General features: G+C 35.5%; 1 long non-coding RNA gene across 1 annotated transcript in view; it reads right to left on the bottom strand.

Moving 5' to 3' along the window:
* Positions 1-719: 719 nt before the first annotated feature.
* The window catches only part of LOC143686456 (uncharacterized), a 156,420-nt gene continuing 137,122 nt past the window's right edge, over positions 720-20,017 (bottom strand). Inside the window, exon 3 of the long non-coding RNA XR_013177165.1 lies at positions 720-804. This is a non-coding gene — a long non-coding RNA (uncharacterized LOC143686456). The remainder of the gene's footprint in view (positions 805-20,017) is intronic.

Here is a 20,017-nt window from a genome sequence, read left to right as displayed (position 1 = left end):
ATCTCAAATTCCCTCCTTTTATTTGTAAGGAAAAAGTGTCTTCCTATCTATCCAAGATTGATCTTTCTTTTCATATACTCAGTCCTATCCTGTTCCTTGTCCTCACCCTCTTTCTTAGAGCTTTACCTCTCTCTAAGAAGAGATGATGATCCTTTCTTCTTACTTATTCAGCTTCCTCTCTCCCCTAACTCCTTGTCTTCAGCATATAAAAATAATTATAAAGCACCTTACTTCCAGATTTCCCTTTAGCTCAATTCTTTTTCCTCCTTAACAGCTAATTCTTAAATAAAGTTTTCTAATTCTTATAATGGTGCAAGTGCATTACAAGAAAAATGGACACCTAAGAAAAGCTGAAAGAATAAAAATATGAATATCCATAACTCCAAGAATAGTCATTCTTAACGTTTCTAGTTATATAGTTAATATAATTACAGTTATCTGTAACTGTGTGTTTCTATGTGCATATATAAATAAATATTTTAACAGAAATGGAACTATACTTCACACACTGCTTGAAAAAGTGAATATATCATGAGGCATTAAATATTCTTCAACAATAGAAGTGCTTTCTACTGTTTACCACGGCAATCTAGGTTCTGTCAGCAACATGCCAGGGAAACTATTCTTCCAATGTCACTACTAACTTTTTAATTTCCCAGTAGAAGGGGCAATTTTCAGAATTTCTCTCCATACCTACCTTGTATCAATTGCTTTCTTGACCTTTCCCCTTTGTTTCTCCTGCACGTCTCTCCCGTGGATTCCTTACACCTCGCTGGCCACACTGTGCCTCTCTGTTATTCATGGCTGCAGTTAGCATTTTAAAATAATTATTCCCAGAATCTTTCTCTGAACCAGCCTCCTTTACTGATCATTCTGTGAGTGTATGCATGCATATGCATCTGTGTGTGCATATAAATGACCAACTAAGCAGTTGAGATTCAGTCAAAAACACCCCCCACACACACACCACCACTCCCCTAAGCCCCCAACCCCACACAAACAACCAGATGCCCGCTTACTCATAAAAATGCTTCCCTGAAAGTGTTAGACCACAGACCAAGAGTCATTTCTAGCTCAGTTCACTGTGTCTCACTACCCCATATTTCTGTCAACTTGATTGTTTCATGAATATGTATGTGTGTGTACGCATCCACACGTGTGTGTATTCCTTTCTTTCACTGCTTTGTTTAGGACAGGTCAGCAGTATGACTAACGTGGGCCAATTCAAACCCCTCCCAAGCAATATAATTTTCTCTTATTTTTTCACCCACATCCATCCTTAGAACCACGATCATTTCCTAACTAGCAGGTTAAACCATATCATTATTCTGCTTAAAATATTTTAAGGATCAGCGAACTATCTTTTGCAGAGCCTGCAGCAACCTCTATGATCCAAACTTACCCTCATTTCTTTCCTGCCCCATCTCAGTCCACTTTCTTTCCAATCACATTTATTCATTAGCTGTCCTTGATTCTACACTTCCAATTTGTGAGACTTTGCATGTATTGTTTCTTTTTACTGGATTACGTTTCCCTTCTTTTTCACTTAATGACTTCGTACTACAAGTTTAATATTAAAGCCTTATATGAAATCTTTCCTGACTCTCACATTAAAGTGAGGATTTTTATCTACCAACTTTCCTTGGTGTGAGTTTATAAATATTTCTACTTATAATTTATACCTATACCTGACATCATCTGCACTTCTCGAGGAACATCACAATTTATTAACTTTGCAATTGCAATTTCTACTCCTTATCTGCATAATTTGCATCTCTACTGGGTTCTACTGGTCAGCCGAAGTTTTTCATTTCTATTTTTATATCCACAGTGACTCTAATGTAATGCAACTACTAATAATAACTAATATATACTGAGTAGTGAGTCTTTACATAAATGAACTCACTATTTCTTACAAAAGTCTTATAATTAGAAATCTTATCCCTGAAAAATAATTTAACTAGTTCAATTTTATGTTTTTATTTTGGCATTTTAAATAAAATATGATAATGGTAAAGTTTGTGTTTGTACAGTAACTTTCATAAACCAATTTAAAATTAGGGCAAACAAGGAGCAAATCTACAAATATAGATAGCAGAGTTCCTTGAATTCTAAATATTAAACATTAACTTAACTACCATTTGATTAGCTATCAAAACTGTTTACATTCTCAAAATACCAAGTAGAAAGTTATTAGAAATATCAACTTTGCTACAATAATGGACTGTATCACTGAACATTTTCAAGTTTTTGCCTTCAGGAAAATGTACAGATACAAATGTTTTTATAATTAACATATAAAAATCTTATCTCTTATGAAATATCCACATTTAAAATCCATTTTATATAATATTACTATAGCTACTTGCACTTTCTTTTGATCAGCTTGCATTGAACTACTACATCCATCCTTTCACTTTCAGTCTGTTTATGCGCTTGGGTCTAAGAAAGTTTCTTGTGAGTAGCATATACATACATCATATTATTTAATCCATTCTGTCAATCTGTGCCTTTTAATTAGTGAGTTTATTCCATTAACATTTAAAATTATTACTGTAAAAGCAGATTTCTTGGGTCTAACATCTTATTCTATATCTACAAATACAAATTTCATAATTTCTTAAATTCTAAATATTAAATACTAATTTAAATACCATTCGATTAGCTTTCAAAACTGTGAATGTTTTCAAAATATCAAATAGAAAGTTATTACAAATATCAACTTTTCTATAGTAATGACCTATGTTATGGAACATTTTCAAGTTTTTGATTTCAGAAAAATATGAGGATACAAATGTTCTTAACATTAATACATGAAAATTTTAACCACCAAAAATGTATATCTTACTTAGCTTATCCATAGGTATATTAAGTAAAATACAATCATAGTAAGGCCTATGTTTGTATAGTAACTGTCATAAACCAGTTTAAAATTAATGCAAGCAGGGCGGACTACAGTGGCTCAGCAGGCAGAGTTTTCACCTGCCATGCTGGAGACCCAGGTTCATTTCCCGGTGCCTGCTGATGCAAATAAATAAATAAATAAATAAAAATTAATGCAAACAAGGAAAAAATCTGCATCAGTTTCTTGAATTCTAAACATTAAACACTAACTTAAATATCATTTGATTAGCTATCAAAACTCTATATATTCTCAAAATATCAAGTAATGAATTATACTACTGAATGTTTTCATGTTTTGATTCCAGAAATTATAAAAATACAAATGTTTTTACAATTAAGGCATGGAAATCTTATCTCTTATGATAACAGTTAAAATCTATTTTATCAATTATTACTATAGCTACTTGTGTTTTCTTTTGGTTACAGCTTGCATAGAATTTCTATTTCCATCTTTTCACTTTCAATGTTTGTATCCTTGGGTCTAATAAAGTTTCTTGTGAGCAACATATAGATAGATCATATTATTTAATTTGTTCTGTCAATCTGCATCTATTAATTAGTGAGTTTAATCCATTAACATTCAAAATTATTACTGTAAACGTAGTTCTTGGCTCTAGCATCTTATCCTACAAATACAGATATCAGCGTTTCTGAAATTCTAAATATTTAAGAATTTAATTCTTAAATTCTGAATATAGCAGCTTACCCTTAAGTTTTTATTTGTCAGATCTATTTATTCTTTTCCCTCTTTCACTTTTTATCCTTTAAGTTAATACTAGTTATTAGTATTAGTAATTAGTACTTGCTAATACTCTTCAATTCCACACTCTCCTCCAGACCTCCCTCTCTATTCTTTTTTCAGTCAATAGAGCTCCCTTTAATATTTCTTGTAGGGCAGGTCTCTTGCTGCCAGTTCTCACAGCCATTGATTATCTGTGAAGATTTTAACCTCTCTGTCAATTTTTCAGAACAACCTGGCAAGATGAAGAATTCTTGGCTGTAAGTCTTTTTCATTGAAAATCTTAAATATATCATACCACTGCCTTCTTGCCTCCATGGTGCCTGTTGAGTAGTCTGAGCTCAGTCTTATACCGTTTTCCTTCTATGCAATAAATCTCTTTTCTTTTGCTGCTTTCCTGACTTCTTGCTTCTCTTCAAGATTTGACATATTGATAAGTATATGTCTTGGAGTAAGCCTAACTACATTTATTCTATTTGGATTCGTTGGGCTTGTGTAGTTTGGATATTTATGTAGTATATAAGGGTTGGAAAGTTTTCCCACATTATATCTTCAACTAGCCTTCCTGTCCCTTACTTTTCTCTTCTCCCTTTGGGATATCAATAATTCTTATATTTATATACTTCATGTTATCTATCATTTCCCTGAAATCAAGTTGCATTTTTCATCTCTTTTGTGATTTGTTCTTTTGAACATTAAAGTTCATTTTTTCATGTCTTCTAATTTTCTTATTCTTGCTTCTGTCTCTTGAAATTTTCTGTTGTGAGTCTCTAATGTTTTTAATTTGGTCTACAGTATAGTTCATTTCTATGATAGCCAATATTTTTCTATTTATTCTTTCAAATTTTTCTTTATGCTCCTCTAGAGTCTTTTTTATATGCTTTATATTGTTATGAACAACCTTAATTAGTTGTTCCAAATTCTGAATCCCCTCAGATGATTTAATTTGGTCATTTGGCTGAGGCATTTCTGTCTCCTCTTTATGCTCCCCCAGTGTCTTCTTCACATCTTTTACCTCATTCTGAACAGGATTAATCAGCTGTTTCAAATTTTGTGCTCATTCAGATGATTAAATTTGGTCATTTGACTGAGCCATATCTGCCTGGTCTTTCATGCTTTATGATCTGTTGTGAATAGGGCATTTCAACATCTTAATAAAGGTTATTCTGCAGATTGATTTCATTCCTACATCGAAGATTTTGTATCTACTTGTTGACTTTTAAGGTTCCCTTTTGGATTTGTTTTGTCAGTCTTTTTGGGATTCCAGTTAGGGCTTGTTTGAAAGCTGGGCAGATAAGCTCTTTGTCAGACTGGAGTTTCCTCTTCTTCCCAGCAGATGTAGCTCTTAAGCCCTTTCATCCCCTTCGGCCCACCTGACCCCATTCGCAGGTGCCGGCTGAATCAAGTAAAAATCTATTGGAACTCCAGCCGGTACCACCAACCCCAGCACACGTCAAAAAACTTCCAATTTGGGGGCTGGAGAATAAGCAACACGCACCCCAGGGAGTGCTGGGGAGCGACCACCCCAGCTGGTGGCCGATGGATCTAGTAGTCTCCTGATGCCAGGCTGCAGGACCGGACATTTCAGCTTCATCCCCACACAGCCAGTCTGGAAATGTCTGGAGGCCAGTCACTTCACTCAGTTCGGCCAGCTGCCTCAGCCTCACCCCTTCTGCACACACCTGAGGTCTTCAGACCTCCATAGGGGAAGGAGAGCAGCACCAGGACCCAAAAAGGTCTCTTTCACTGGCTGGATGTCTGACTGGCACCCTCCATGTCTACCCCTCCTCCCTGGGGAAGGGTTCCCCCAGTGCTTGCCCCCCAAAAACTAAACAAAACAAAACAAGGTGCCTACAGCAGCATGCCACAAGGGTGGGGAGCAGGCACTTTACCTTGACTAAGCGGACTCTGTGCACAAGAAAAGCACGTTTGTTATCTTCCAAATTTACCCGGGCACTCCCAGCTACACAGCGGGAGGGAAAATCTTCCCAAGCCACTGCGGGGTTTGGCGGAGGAGTGACCAAGCACATTCACTCTGTTCTCTCCATCTCAATTTCTCCTTTTTTTTTTTTTTACCCAGGGCCTCTCTATGCAGACTAGGAGAAGACCCTCCATGATCACTTGCAACCTAGAAATGCAGTCCCAATCATTTTTCTATCGCATCCTCATTGTTGCATGGAGCGGGGGAGACCTCACCCTCTCATACTCTCTCATCTTACCAGACATCTCACGCGTGGGGTACTATCCCAAGATTAAACAGCGAGTAAGTGGAAAATATAGAATTTGAACCCAGGCTGTCTGATTCTTTTTCTTTTTTTTTTAATTTTTTTTATTAATCAAAAAAAAAGAAAAGAAATTAACACAACATTTAGAAATCATTCCATTCTACAAATGCACTCAGTAATTCTTAGTATCATCACATAGATGTATGATCATCATTTCTTAGTACATTTGCATCGATTTAGGAAAAGAACTAGCAAAACAGCAGAAAAAGATATAGAATGTTAATATAGAGAAGAGAATTAAAATAATAATACTAATAATATATATATATATAAAGGAAAAAGAAAAAAAAACAAAAGATACAAACACACAAACAAACAAAAAACCATATTTCAGGTGCAGCTTCATTCAGTGTTCCAACCTAGTTACATTACACTTAGGTATTATTGTGCTGTCCATTTTTGAGTTTTTGTATCTAGTCCTGTTGCACAGTCTGTATCCCTTCAGCTCCAATTACCCATTATCTTACCCTGTTTCTAACTCCTGCTGGTCTCTGTTACCAATGATATATTCCAAGCTGATTCTCGAATGTCGGTTCACATCAGTGGGACCTTACAGTATTTGTCCTTTAGTTTTGGGCTAGACTCACTCAGCATAATGTTCTCTAGGTCCATCCATGTTATTACATGCTTCATAAGTTTAGTCTGTCTTAAAGCTGCATAATATTCCATCGTAGGTATACGCCACAGTTTGTTTAGCCACTCGTCTGTTGATGAACATTTTGGCTGTTTCCATCTCTTTGCAATTGTAGATAATGCTGCTATAAACACTGGTGTGCAAATGTCTGTCTGTGTCTTTGCCCTTAAGTCCTTTGAGTAGATACCTAGCAGTGGTATTGCTGGGTCGTAATCCATTCTGCCATTCTATGTCTTTGGATTGGGAAATTCAGTCCATTAACTTTTAGTATTATTACTGTTTGGATAATATTTTCCTCTACCATTTTGGCTTTTGTATTATATATATCATATCTGATTTTCCTTCTTTCTACACTTTACTCCATACCTCTCTCTTCTGTCTTTTCGTATCTGACTCTAGTGCTCCCTTTAGTATTTCTTGCAGAGCTGGTCGCTTGGTCACAAATTCTCTCAGTGACTTTTTGTCTATAAATGTTTTAATTTCTCCTTCATTTTTGAAGGACAATTTTGCTGGATATAGGAGTCTTGGTTGGCAGTTTTTCTCTTTTAGTATTTTAAATATATCATCCCACTCTCTTCTAGCTTCCATGGTTTCTGCTGAGAAATCTACACATAGTCTTATTGGGTTTCCCTTGTATGTGACAGATTGTTTTTCTCTTGCTGCTTTCAAGATCCTCTCTTTCTCTTTGACCTCTGACATTCTAACTAGTAAGTGTCTTGGAGAACGCCTATTTGGGTCTATTCTCTTTGGGGTGCGCTGCACTTCTTGGATCTGCAAATTTAGGTCTTTCATAAGAGTTGGGAAATTTTCAGTGATAATTTCTTCCATTAGTTTTTCTCCTCCTTTTCCCTTCTCTTCTCCTTCTGGGACACCCACAACACGTATATTTGTGCGCTTCATATTGTCATTCAGTTCCCTGATCCCCTGCTCAAGTTTTTCCATTCTTTTCCCTATAGTTTCTGTTTCTTTTTGGAATTCAGATGTTCCATCCTCCAGTTCACTAATTGTAGCTTCTGTCTCTTTAGATCTACCATTGTAGGTATCCATTGTTTTTTCCATTTTTTCTTCTTTGTCCTTCACTCCCATAAGTTCTGTGATTTGTTTTTTCAGATTTTCTATTTCTTCTTTTTGTTCAGCCCATGTCTTCTTCATGTCCTCCCTCAATTTATTGATTTGGTTTTTGAAGAGTTTTTCCATTTCTGTTCGTATATTCAGCATTAGTTGTCTCAGCTCCTGTATCTCATTTGAACTATTGGTTTGTTCCTTTGACTGGGCCATATCTTCAATTTTCCGAGCATCATCCATTATTTTCTGCTGGTGTCTGGGCATTTGATCAGATTTCCCTGGGTGTGGGACCCAGCTGGTTGAAAGCTTTTTCTGTGAAATCTCTGGGCTCTGTTTTTCTTTCCCTGCCCAGTAGGTGGCGCTCGTCTGTCTGCACGGCAGTCGGCCCTGGAAACCGCGCGTGGAGGCGGGGGTCGCTGGCCGCCACGGCTTGGGGGAGTGCCGGTCCTAATTGCCCAGCTGGCCCGAAACGCCAAGCGTGACGGGAGGGCCCCGCTATCCAACGTTCCCAGTCAGACCGGGGAGCCACGTGCGTGGAGGGGACCCCAGTCGCCAGCCGCCCCGGCCGGGAAAACGCGCGCCCCTCGGGTATCTCACCGCAGCGGATTCTCCCTGCCCATTCAGCTGTTCCAGAATGGGGTACGCTGTCTTTTTGGTCTCTGTCGTGACTCCGGGAGCTGTTTCATATTGTTTCTGTTTCTTTAGTTGCTTTTCTGGAGGAGGAACTAAGACCCGCGCGTCTTACTAAGCCGCCATCTTCTCCGGAAGTCCTGGCTGTCTGATTCTTAACTTTCAATATCTACTTGTGTAATGAACAAATGGATAAATTAATAAATGAGAAAAAGAGGATACAGGTTGTATACAATTACTGCAGTATTTTTTTTTAAATCTCATCCAGCACATTTCAACAGGTTGAGTTCAACTATTTGCTCTGTAATTACTTGTGTCGTCAAGGAAGATAGTTTCTCAACTAAATCAAAAGTTTAGGTGGTGCAAGGGTAGTTCAATGGTAAAATTCTCACCTGCCATGTAGGAGACCTAGGTTCGATTCCCAGCCCATGCTCTCCCCTCCCACCCACCCCCCTACCCCCCAAATTCAACAAATAGTGCTGCAATAATGGGGCAGTCACATGAAAAAGAATGAAATGTGTCTCCCACCACACAGATTACCCCAAAAATGTATATACACAATATGAAAGTACTTTGTGCCATTATTAACTGAGTCCTAATTAAAGAATTATGTGCAGGAAGAAACGCAAAAAAAGGCCTTTTGCAGCATGTCATGTTTATCTCTATCCCTGCCCTTACAGCCTGCCCTTCAAACTGTTAGTTCACAAACATATACAGGAGTGTCATATAGGTTTACCCAGTGTAAAAATGTGCTCCTAGTGTTTCCAGCCCAAGCTAATATTTGATTTGATGCAAATTTGTAACATCAAGTAAAAAAACTGTAAAAAATATTGGGCAAAACAGATCAACAATAAAAAGCTGATGTACACTAGTCCAGAGGAATTAGCATTTTGGGCATGATACAAAAATGCATTCTCTCCAAACATAGAACATAATATACTTTGTCCAGTTTTAGAGAAAGCTCAAAATGAGCAGCCACATTTTAAAACTAAGTATATGAATTAGAAATAAAAGAGTAAGTTTTCCTCATGTCTGGAACGTATCGACCTTTTTCAAAGTCCAGTCATTAAAATTTTAGAAATGGCATAAGCAACAGTATTTTTTATATAATGTTACATTGGTGCAAACAAAATTTCAGAGAGCTAAAAGTATAATTCTCTACTCAGGTGACGCGATCTATGCAATTACGTCAATACATACTAAGGACAACTGAAAGAAGCAGAAATGTTTCCTATGATAGAAAAGTTTATCATGCCCTAGGGTAAGTGATTTCTCTTGGAAAAAGAATGATACAGAGAGAATTACAAGAGAAAAAGTATTTCCGACTTCAAGCTGAAATGGTGTAAATGAGAATGCCATATTGTGTCTTCATACTGCAACAGAAAAAAAAAAAATCCTAGAAGACAGTAAAAGCGGTATTTAGAATGGGAACCAGAATCTTTCAAAATTGGTATTTATCAATGCCAGTCATGCTGTTAGGAAAATCAAAATATTATGCAGACATTTAAGGAAAAAATATCAAATTAGCTGGAAGAAAGCTGAGCCCATATGTCTCACTGGTACATTTATTTTAGTAAGCACCTACATGCTCAGTTGCCAACATGCCATCAAGTAATGAATTTGGTCACATAGGAGGCTGTTTGAGCAATAAAGAAAAATAAAAGAACCGGAGAAAAGTATTTACAATGTCATTAAACAGAGAAAAATGTGCTAAAGATTTGCTTCTCATTAGTTTCTATTTTCCATAAATAATACATACAATAGTCTACTTTAGAATCAAGAATCACATAGACTCTCCATATTGTTGGCATTACCAAAAATTAAATAGTGGACAAGACTGATATAAGATATTTAGATACTCATGAAAATATAGAACTCATTTTCCTTATTGTTCTACCTATAATACCAGAAATAAGAATGTGACTTTGTGTCATGCAAGATGAATTCAGTAGTTTGGCATTACTATACCAAGGAGAAGAGGCAACACTACCCAATTCAATAAAATTTAACCTAAATAGCTTCCCACTCCTCATTTGCCTTCTACCTCCTAATACCCTTCTGAACTCTCCTGAAATGCTTTTAATAATCTTGTGCTTGTTTTTGGCTATCAAATACTACCCACGCAGTTAACCTGATGTTAGCTTCCTCCATAACATCTCAAATTAAAAAAAAAAAATGAAAGACCCCAAATATTACTTCTATCTCTCAATCATGATTCCCATTTAATCATTAAAACTTTCTCTAAAAATATGATTTTTTACTAAGGTAATTTGTAATAAATTGTCAATGATTGTATTATTTTATTATTTCCCCAGTGACTTTTTGAGGTACAAATCATGAAAAGTACATTTAGATAGAACTCTATGAATATTTAAATGGTAAAATGATTGTGGCAGAGATTTTGAATCATAGTGCCATTTAAATTTCCTTTTTATAAAACTAGTTTGCTTTGCTCTCCAACCATGTTAATATATTCCATAATTACCAGAATGAGCAATTTGATGTATACATATGTAAAACAAAATATTATGTTGTTATATATTCAGATTATAATTCATAAGGGTATGAATCCAAGTTGTAAAATCAGATGTTCACAAAAATCCATAGGAAATGATGAAAAAAGGGAAGCCAACTTGAAAACACATGCCTCGTCTAAGCAGGGGAAGTTATTGCCAAATGGAAAATGGGTCCTATGTTGCTAGACATTCTAATTTCTCAAGAGAGACAGGCATTCCTTATCAGAAATATGCTAATATTTAAACATTGACAATTGGTTCATTTTTAAAGAATTCTATGTCAGACAATCAGATAAATTCTATGGACTCAAACTCTACTTCAATGAAGTAGAAAAGATAAGCATATACTGATATATTCTGCCACTACCTCTGCCCTGTAGGCAATATTCTCCAGATCTCAGTTCTCTCTGGTATAATGAGAGGATTGCTCTAGAACGAAATTTTCCCTTCCAAATCTTTAACCATTTGCATTTTATTCCAGAAATTCCTTAAATCTGTGTATTGTTTTATCACAAAATATGTAGATGGTAGTTAGATTTTCCATTGGATTAGAGGTATATTTTGTAATCATATTTTCATTTCTCATTCAAGAGTGTTCTAAGCACTGTTCTAAGCACTGGGGATACAATTGGAAACAAAACTCTTGAAAGCCCCTCTTTCAATGGTAAAATCACATCCCAGGGCACAGAAACAAATAATAGACAAATAGACAAATAAAATATATAGGATTCAGATGATAGGCATGACTGAGTGAAATTCAGGACAAAAGGAGAATGGAGAGTGCCAAAGGAAGCAATTGGTCTAAATTCAATGATTAGGGCAAGCCTCACTAAGAAGTTGGCATTCAAACAAAGACGTGAGGAAGATGAACCCACAAGCCTCACTGATCTCTGGAAGAAGGTTACTCACAAAAGGATAAATGGAAAACATCAAATTCCTGAAATGAGCGAGGTGGAGGTGGACCAGCAAGATGGACAAGGTATATAGAGTATTTTAATGGAGAGGGAGAGTAAGATAAAGTGTAATAAAGGGGTGTCATATAGAGTTTTAGTAGCACAGTAAAGATTTTAGCTCTTATGGTGAGTGAGGTGTAAAATATTGAGTGTTTTTGAGAAGTGGACTAAACTTTTCTGATGTAGTTTTGTGAGAAGAGAATTGAAATAGCCCATTAAATTGTAAGTTTGCTTAATTTTTGCTTCACTTATGTCAACTTTTACTTTATATATTTTTAAGACTGTAAACATGCTAATTCACTCTTCTCCATTTGAAATTCCCCTCTTTGCCTGTGGTATTTCTTGTTTTGTGGTCTCTATTGTTCTTGTGTATATTTTAACATACTTTTAGCATTCTTTATTAACAGCATATGTTGGTCTTGACTTTTGTATTAACTTGAACAATGACTGCCATTTAATGGCAATGTTTAATCCATCTTAATTTAATGTAATTACTTGCTACTAGTTTTTATTCGGTTTTTTTTTTTTTCCAGTTTTCTGTTCATTTGCTGCATTTTTTCCTTTATTCGTTTGGGGCAAATAGATATATTTTAATGATAACCATAAACAAATACTATCAATTAATTGGTATGGACTCTAACCCAAAGTTTAGAAAGGTATTTCTGTAATGAAGAAATTGCAGTAGAAATTCAAGTTACAGCAAACATTCCCTAGAATAGCACAAATTAAGTTTGTAAACAATTAAGCTTTTCTCAAAGATATTGCATGTGTGAAAGTGCTGATATGTCTCTGCTCCTTCTTCTTTCCACCCATGTGCAACAGCCTTTCAAAGTCCAGTGGCTCACCACTGCCTCACAAGCTGCATCTCTCAATCCGGTGGTCCATTCTTTTTTTTTTTTTTTTTTTTTTTTTTTTTTTTTTTTTTTTTTTTTTTAAAGGAAAGACAGAGAGAAGGAAGGAAGGAAGGAAGAAAGGGAAACATCTTTAAACATTTTCTTGTTTTTATTGTATTTTGTTTTTTTGTTTTTGTTACATGGGCTGGGGCCGGGAATCGAACCGAGGTCCTCCGGCATAGCAGGCAAGCACTTTGCCCGCTGAGCCACCGCGGCCCGCCCCGGTGGTCCATTCTTTATCTTGTTATATCGAGAAACATTTTGGGATTAGGCTGAATCACAGCAAATTACTGATTGATGTATATAGCACACACGGGAAATGAATATAACGGAGCTTCATTTCATAGTAGTTAGTACCTCTGCTCACACAAGTAGAGCGAATGCTTCTCAAGTTTCATTTGTTTTGATTTTTGAACTAGCTTTTGCAAATTGCATGTTAAATTATAATTAATAATTTTATAGAATAATGCATTAATATATAAAACTCAGTTTGGAAAGACTTGTCATTTTTTCTAGGAAACGTCGGTGCTTTTTAAAAAATCATGATAAATTCACATGATGAAAAAAAGTGCTGTCAAAGTAGGTACAGATTCATTTCAATTAGCCTGAGAAAAATGTTTACATTTATAAGGATTCTGCACTAAAACTGTCTCTCCCGCTTTAAAGAAACTGAAGTTAAAAATCATAGACAATGAATTATAGGTATTGTTTATCCGAGAAAGATGATACTGCTACTCAAAAAGGGGGCTATTTGACTATTCGTCAACAGATTCGTTAATGAGTATATTTTCATTTCCATTGTTCAAGTAAAATTTTGAATCAATCTATTATTATTTTCTGATTTATCTCTTTAACTCAATTTTTGTTTCAATGGCCTATTGTAATCCTGATAGTATTGGATAAAAGAACTGTTTAAACTGGAAAAAAATAGTGTTTCTTTCTTCTTACAAGGTTTGGCTGCATTATTAGAAAAACTTTACTTATAGGTTGCTAGTTTTGCTAACTTAGAAAAATGCAGCTTGCACTCAAGGGCCAGTTCTTATAAAATTATATTGATCCCAAGACTCCCTTAGGTACAAGCAGTGTCAGGATGGTGGAGAGTGAATGGAAACCTCCAGCTCATTGCATCACAGTTGGTTTTGTTTCTTTGTTGGGCCACATAGGAATTCTCTGCTTACCGTGAGACTTGGATTGGACATTTCATCCGTGTTTCAACTAAAGTAGCTCTAATTTTATTTTGCACTCATTTAGTCTCCACTAAATAATTTTTAGAAGAAAAAAATTTTTTTAATTAAAAGAACACTATCTTGTTTATGCATCTGATAAGATGAAAAATAGCAAGTAGAATTCAAAATGACAGGTCGTTTGGGGTAAGCATATGAAAAAATATCATTTTTTTAAATATATGAATAAACTCTATTATTTTGGAAAGCCATAAGTAGAAATTACAAGGGGATTTATACTGGGCCATTGGTTTATTTTAACTAATTTTACATGGAATCACTTGTATAAATGGAGATAACTTAGCATAAAAATCGGCACAAATTATTTTAAAATTTATCTGTCAACCATTAGTTTAATGATAACTTTAGAGCTGCTTTCTGTTATTAAATTCTTACTTATGCATGTGTTGCTGTGCAAATAACTAGTGACTTCTTCTATCTTTCTGTCAACTGTTAGAACTATGAGTTGAAATAAAATAAGGCCTTAAAAGAAAATTCTCTAAGAAAGACCTGCTCTTTTATGGGAAGTAGGACAGTGCAAGCCTCAGCTTCTTCCAACTAAAATGGAGAGTTTGAGGCAAATTTGCAAAATTTGGCTTGAAGTTATCAGAGAACAGCCAAGGAAACCAAGATTTCAGGGGCCGAAATCTGGGCAAGGAAGTAAGACTTTATTTAAGCCACCTTTCCCTTTGGGGCTTTTGTTCATTCTTAATACAAGGTGACAAGCCAAGAACACAGGGAGTTTGGCTGTGGTCAAACACAGAGAGTCCAGCATTGCTTTTGGCGACTCATGGGACTGGCAAGAACAAATTGTTAGAGTTTGAGTTCCCAAAGCTATCAGGAGAGAAGGGAAGCATAGTGAAGTGATTCTTACTCTTTCGTTTTTTCCTTTCAAGTATGTTTTGTTTGTTTGTTTGCTTTTGTTTGTTTGTTTTCCCCAATTCTTGAACTGGACAGGGCAAGAGGCTAAAAAGCAAACATAACCATCTTAAAAACACAGAAGGGTCTGGTATAGTCCCATTGTCCTATTAAATATCTTTGTAATGTCTAAAGAGCTATTTGTGATGTCTTATTTGTCGTGTCTGGAGGGGTGTGGAGCAGAAATGCAGTCTTACCAAACTGAAAACCAGCCCTGAATTAGCTCATATCTTTTTTGAACTAAGACAATCTTTTCCTCCTCCTTCTTTATAAGAGAAGAGATGTGTAACTCTGACTAGAAGACAAATGAGGGCATCTGAGCCTCTGACAGTTTACACTCATGTCAAAAATTCAATAAAATAATGAGGCACACCAAGAAATAGAAATAAGAAAGAATCAGAAAAAAGAAACAGAACCAGAGATGGCTTTATTAGAGTTAACGAGAAACGACTTTAAAATAACTGTGAGTAATATGCTGAAGAAAATGAAGAAACAGGCAAAAAACAACATCAGGAATAGGGTCCTTATTGGAAAAAAGTCAAAGATAACTTTCAACCTACAAAATAAGGAATGACATAACTTGGAAAGTAAAGAAAGAGAATACTGATTAAGGCTTGAAGTTCTGCCATCTTGTTCCATGGATTCTGGGTGATTGCTATTAATCACATTGTCTTATATTGATCCAGAGATCTTGCATTGATGCTTTCTCCTTCTCAAGGTTCCTAAATATCCTCAACTTGTAGCTTCTGGTCAGGACAACTGTAAAGAGATTTGATTTTGATTTATATGTTTTCAAATGCGACATGAATCCATGGATCAATCCTTTGGAATTTCACTCCAAATTGATTGCTTAAACTACTTGATGAGGTCTATACCGTGGGTAATCAAAGACCATTTTTTTATGCTATTTCCTGAAACTAGATATCCAGGTTTCAGGTCTAGCAATGGCTGTTTTGGAGACTATTGGGAAAGACCAGGTCTATTTCATGACTCCCTCAAATATGGGGTCATGTCATCTTGCAATAATTAGGAGTATAAAATTAAAGGCATGCTGTAACTAACTGCAGGAAAGAGCTAATGGATCCCAGAAGGAGTTGAATCATTGTTATAAGCCAAATGCAATACCTTAGAAAATGATATTTGATGGTATCTTAGAGTTTTCTTCATTTGAGTTGCAGAATTCCATTTGTTCAGTTCCTTCTACATTTCTTAAAGTTTAGGGTAGATATAAACAGTGTAGTTTCTGAGTAAATCACAGATTTTGCAAAGCTCTTTAATAACAGTCACAGTAACTTAGGTACCCTTGTCATTAGAGATTGACATATCTCAGACCAGGGGTGGGAGGACTTAAAATTAATTAATTGTCTTTACAATCCATAGGTCTCCATCAAGGGACATCTTCAATCTGTCCCAAGAATAGGAAATGTCCAGAAGATAATTAAAACCTAATTGCAAGATTTTAGTTGCATGATATCCATTTGAAGGTTTTCAGAGGGACCTTGTGGTTTGAACTCTCATCCCATCCCACCTTTGCAATTTACCAGGATTATGCTGATGACAGATGTGATGTGCAGCATATACACTGTCAGCAATTTTAGAAAATTTCCCCCACCAAATTTAACTAGTCAGTTTGTCCTTCCTGGGATGACTAATTTCTCATAAAATTTTTGCAAGATTTCATATTCCTCTGGTGATATTTGGTAGCCATCTGGAGAGTCCATGAAAGTTATACCCAGATTTTCCCCTGAACTCATTTTCTGACTCTACTGACAATTTCTGGCATGGTAGCATAGAATCATTGAACCACTCAACGATTAAGCTCTTGAAATTTCATAAGGACTATGCCCTTATTTGAAGGGAGGCCTACCTCTCCAGTATGATTTCAACCAGAACATTTTCAGTTTCCATCATATTCCTTTTCATATGTACTCTTAACTTTTAAAATTACCATGTCATTAAGAATCAAGAATGCAAGCATTGCTTGCTGTGCTGACCATTCTTATTTGAAGTTGTTCCTAAGATCAAGAAATCCATATTGCTTCTAAAGCATTCCCAAAGCAAGGACTACCCCAAAGCCTACTTACCATGAGTGCATATATTAACCCTCTTATCTCTAGCTAACCAACAAGCTGAAATAAGTGCGTTAAGTGCAATGAGTTACATAGTTTGGGGAGATTTTGCTTAAAGTGAGGAGTCATATTCTAGGGGTGATTTGAGATTTGTTACCATTTATAGTTCCTAATATTTTCATGTTTTAATCTTAAGACAGGAGCCATCAAGCAAAATTTCATTTAAGGTTTTCTATAAAAGATTCTAACAAATCTCTTGGAGATAGTTTGTTAATAGAACTTAAAGAGTCAAGGTTTCTTCTTTTCAGGTAATGGAAAAAGGATAACAGGTTATAAAGTATTACAACAAATTAATGAAGATTTCATTATTGAGAAAGCAACAAAATTTCAAAACTGGTAAGGCTACTCACTAAGAAAAGTTGGGTATCTTGACCGAGAAATGTTTTACAGAATGAAGGATAATTCTATTTAAAACATACTAGGGGTAAAATTCTCCCTGGCAATGTGGGAGATGACTCCTAGAGTTGAATCTGGCCCTGGCACCAAGGGATCAGCAATTCCATCCTGACCAAAGTGTAACTAATAAAGTATCAATGGCAGAGAGAGTTCAAATAGCGTCGAGAGGCTACTCTGGAGGTTGCTCTTATGCAAGCTTCAGTTAGACATTGCTACCTATCATAACCTGCCAAATTTCAACCAGGACCATTCCCACCAATCCTAAAGAACACCTAGAGCAATATATAAGATTCCACAAGAATTTCATGCACAGAGTAACTTTCCAGAAACCCTCAACCTCCAGATAGGTCCCTGGACCAGATAAGCTCTGAAACCTAGAAGGTTCAGAATCTTCAAGACATCAGATAGTTCCATCTCCCTACCCCATATTAGTGACAGACCCTTCCAACATGAAAAAATTAAAATAGCTCAAAGATCACTAAAGAGAGGGATGGAAAGATCAAAGATGATGGTGGAGTTATATAGAGAAGATAGGATTTAACAAATGAATATGAATGCTGAATCATAAAGTGACATCTCTTTTAGTCTCCAGTATCTTAGAGCAGCTAGAAGTAAAAATGCAAAATTGTAGAATTCTAACCCATGTCAAACTCTGAAATATGTTCTATAATTAATTGTGGTGCTGGGCTTTGAAACTTACTGTGTTTTTTTGTTTTTTTTTTTTGTATGTATGCTATTTTTCACAAGAAAGAAAAGTAGTTGACTGTGATGATCAAAAAATATTTAAACTTTGTAGCCTCCTTTATTCTGGAGCAGCTAGAAGAAAAAGTATGGAAGTATCATATGGTAACACATGACAAACTCTGGGATCTGTCCTGTAGCTACTTGTTGAAGAACTCTTTGAAAACTGTTGCTTTTTTTATTTCTTTGCTTTGAATATTCGTTTTGCTATACAATAAAAAAAGTTTTAAAATAAAATACTCTAAAATCAAAATGACAGAAGCCTTCACTAGTTTAGCTGCTGTACCTATTTCCACTAGATAAGTTGGGTAATATTTTGCTATAGGATCAAAGTGAGTTTGTAGTATGCTACTGGTCTATGATTGTTCCCATGTAACTAAATTGGAAGTTAAGGGCTTGTCCAGACCTATCATTTATAAAAAGGCAGAATGGTTTATGATAACTAGTTAGGCCAGAATTTTAAATCACAAAAGGACTGTGTTTATTTTTACATTTCCAGGAGAGAGGTTAGGATATAGAGGACTTGTCATATAATAGGGTCCTGATTTTAGAAAGGTTGGGAACCAATGACCTGCAGTAGCCAGGGACACTCTAAAAATTCTCTTATTTTTTTTCTTCATTAGTGTCCTAGGAAAGTTTTTGAACTTGTTTGTGGTAGGCGGGTAGTAAGGGATTTAATTCTACAGGATATGTCATGCCATAGGTAATACATATTTGTTCAATAAAATTGTAACTTTTCTTTGGAAACCACATGAATTTTTGAGCTGAAAGTGTTTAAGTGTATAGTTGAAATAAATCTTAGATGTCTCTCCTCTTTAAAACACAAGGTCATCCACATATTAGGTAAGCATAGAATCATAAGGAAGTGTAAGATTTTTGAGGTTGCTAGTAAGGACTTGGATAGAGTAGGAGATTGCTTTAGTAACCCCTGGGATGGTAATGACCCAGTATATTGTTGATTTATCAGGAGAACACAAACACGTATTAACTACTTTTATATAAGGAACACTAAAAATGTAGAATAGAGATTTATAACTCTAAAATATGTAGCATCTGGAGAACCCCAAGATAAAAGTACTTAAGGGATTGTTAGAATGAGGAAACTGGGGACCTGGAAATAAATATGCTCTGCCCCTGACATCCGGAAAAATGTATATCCTTATTGGGAGAAGAAGTGTTGCAAGGACAGATACAAAGTTTGATGACTCCTATATTCGGTTTTTGAGGCTTTTTGTCCTTTTTGAGCTTCCAATTTCAGAGAATTTTTTTTTAATTTTTAGAAAAAGTATAGTTGAGTACAACCCAAATGATTCTGCTTATATCAATGGGAAGTATTGTTTTCACACGGGGAATCTGATACTTCCAGAGATCTTTAACTTGGGCTCAATTTAGAGAAAGAGCACAGCCTGTTAAGTAAAATTCAGCAGAATTCCTGATTGTATAAAGTTTTATTGGAATATATACTCATTTACATATTGTCTGCAACTGCTTTTACACTTCCAAGGCAGAACTTTATAGCCTACAAAGCCAAAAAGTTTTACTATCTGGTCCTTTGCAGAAAAATGTGCTGACCCATGGTCTAGACTAATGGAAGAAAGACTTTAATTCAAATATATTAAAATCTTATTTAAGTATAGTTGAGTTTAAAGTGCCTTTGGACTCAAGACATTTTCAAATTAGAAAAAAAATATGAAAAGAGGAAAAAGTAATTTTGCCCTTTATAATTATGGGCATGTTTCTAGCTAATCTTGCCAAAAGGATTTCAAAAGAATAAACTATTCAGAGAGAATTAATGAAAGGAGTCAGCCTTTGTCAGAAATAAAAAAAATAATTTATTTTCCTTACAGAAAGAGTTGAATAGACAGAAAATATGGCTACATGGATGGCAATTCTTCTGAGGATTTCTGGAAGCATTGTTTTTATGGCCTCAAGATACTATGAAATACTTTTACAAAACATTTAATAAACTTCAGAATTTAGCAAGATAAATA

This window comes from Tamandua tetradactyla, chromosome 6 (genome assembly GCF_023851605.1).
Source record: "Tamandua tetradactyla isolate mTamTet1 chromosome 6, mTamTet1.pri, whole genome shotgun sequence".
Taxonomy (NCBI): domain Eukaryota; kingdom Metazoa; phylum Chordata; class Mammalia; order Pilosa; family Myrmecophagidae; genus Tamandua; species Tamandua tetradactyla.
Note: the sequence above shows the minus strand (reverse complement) of the source record. Positions and strands in the feature narration are given on the sequence as shown.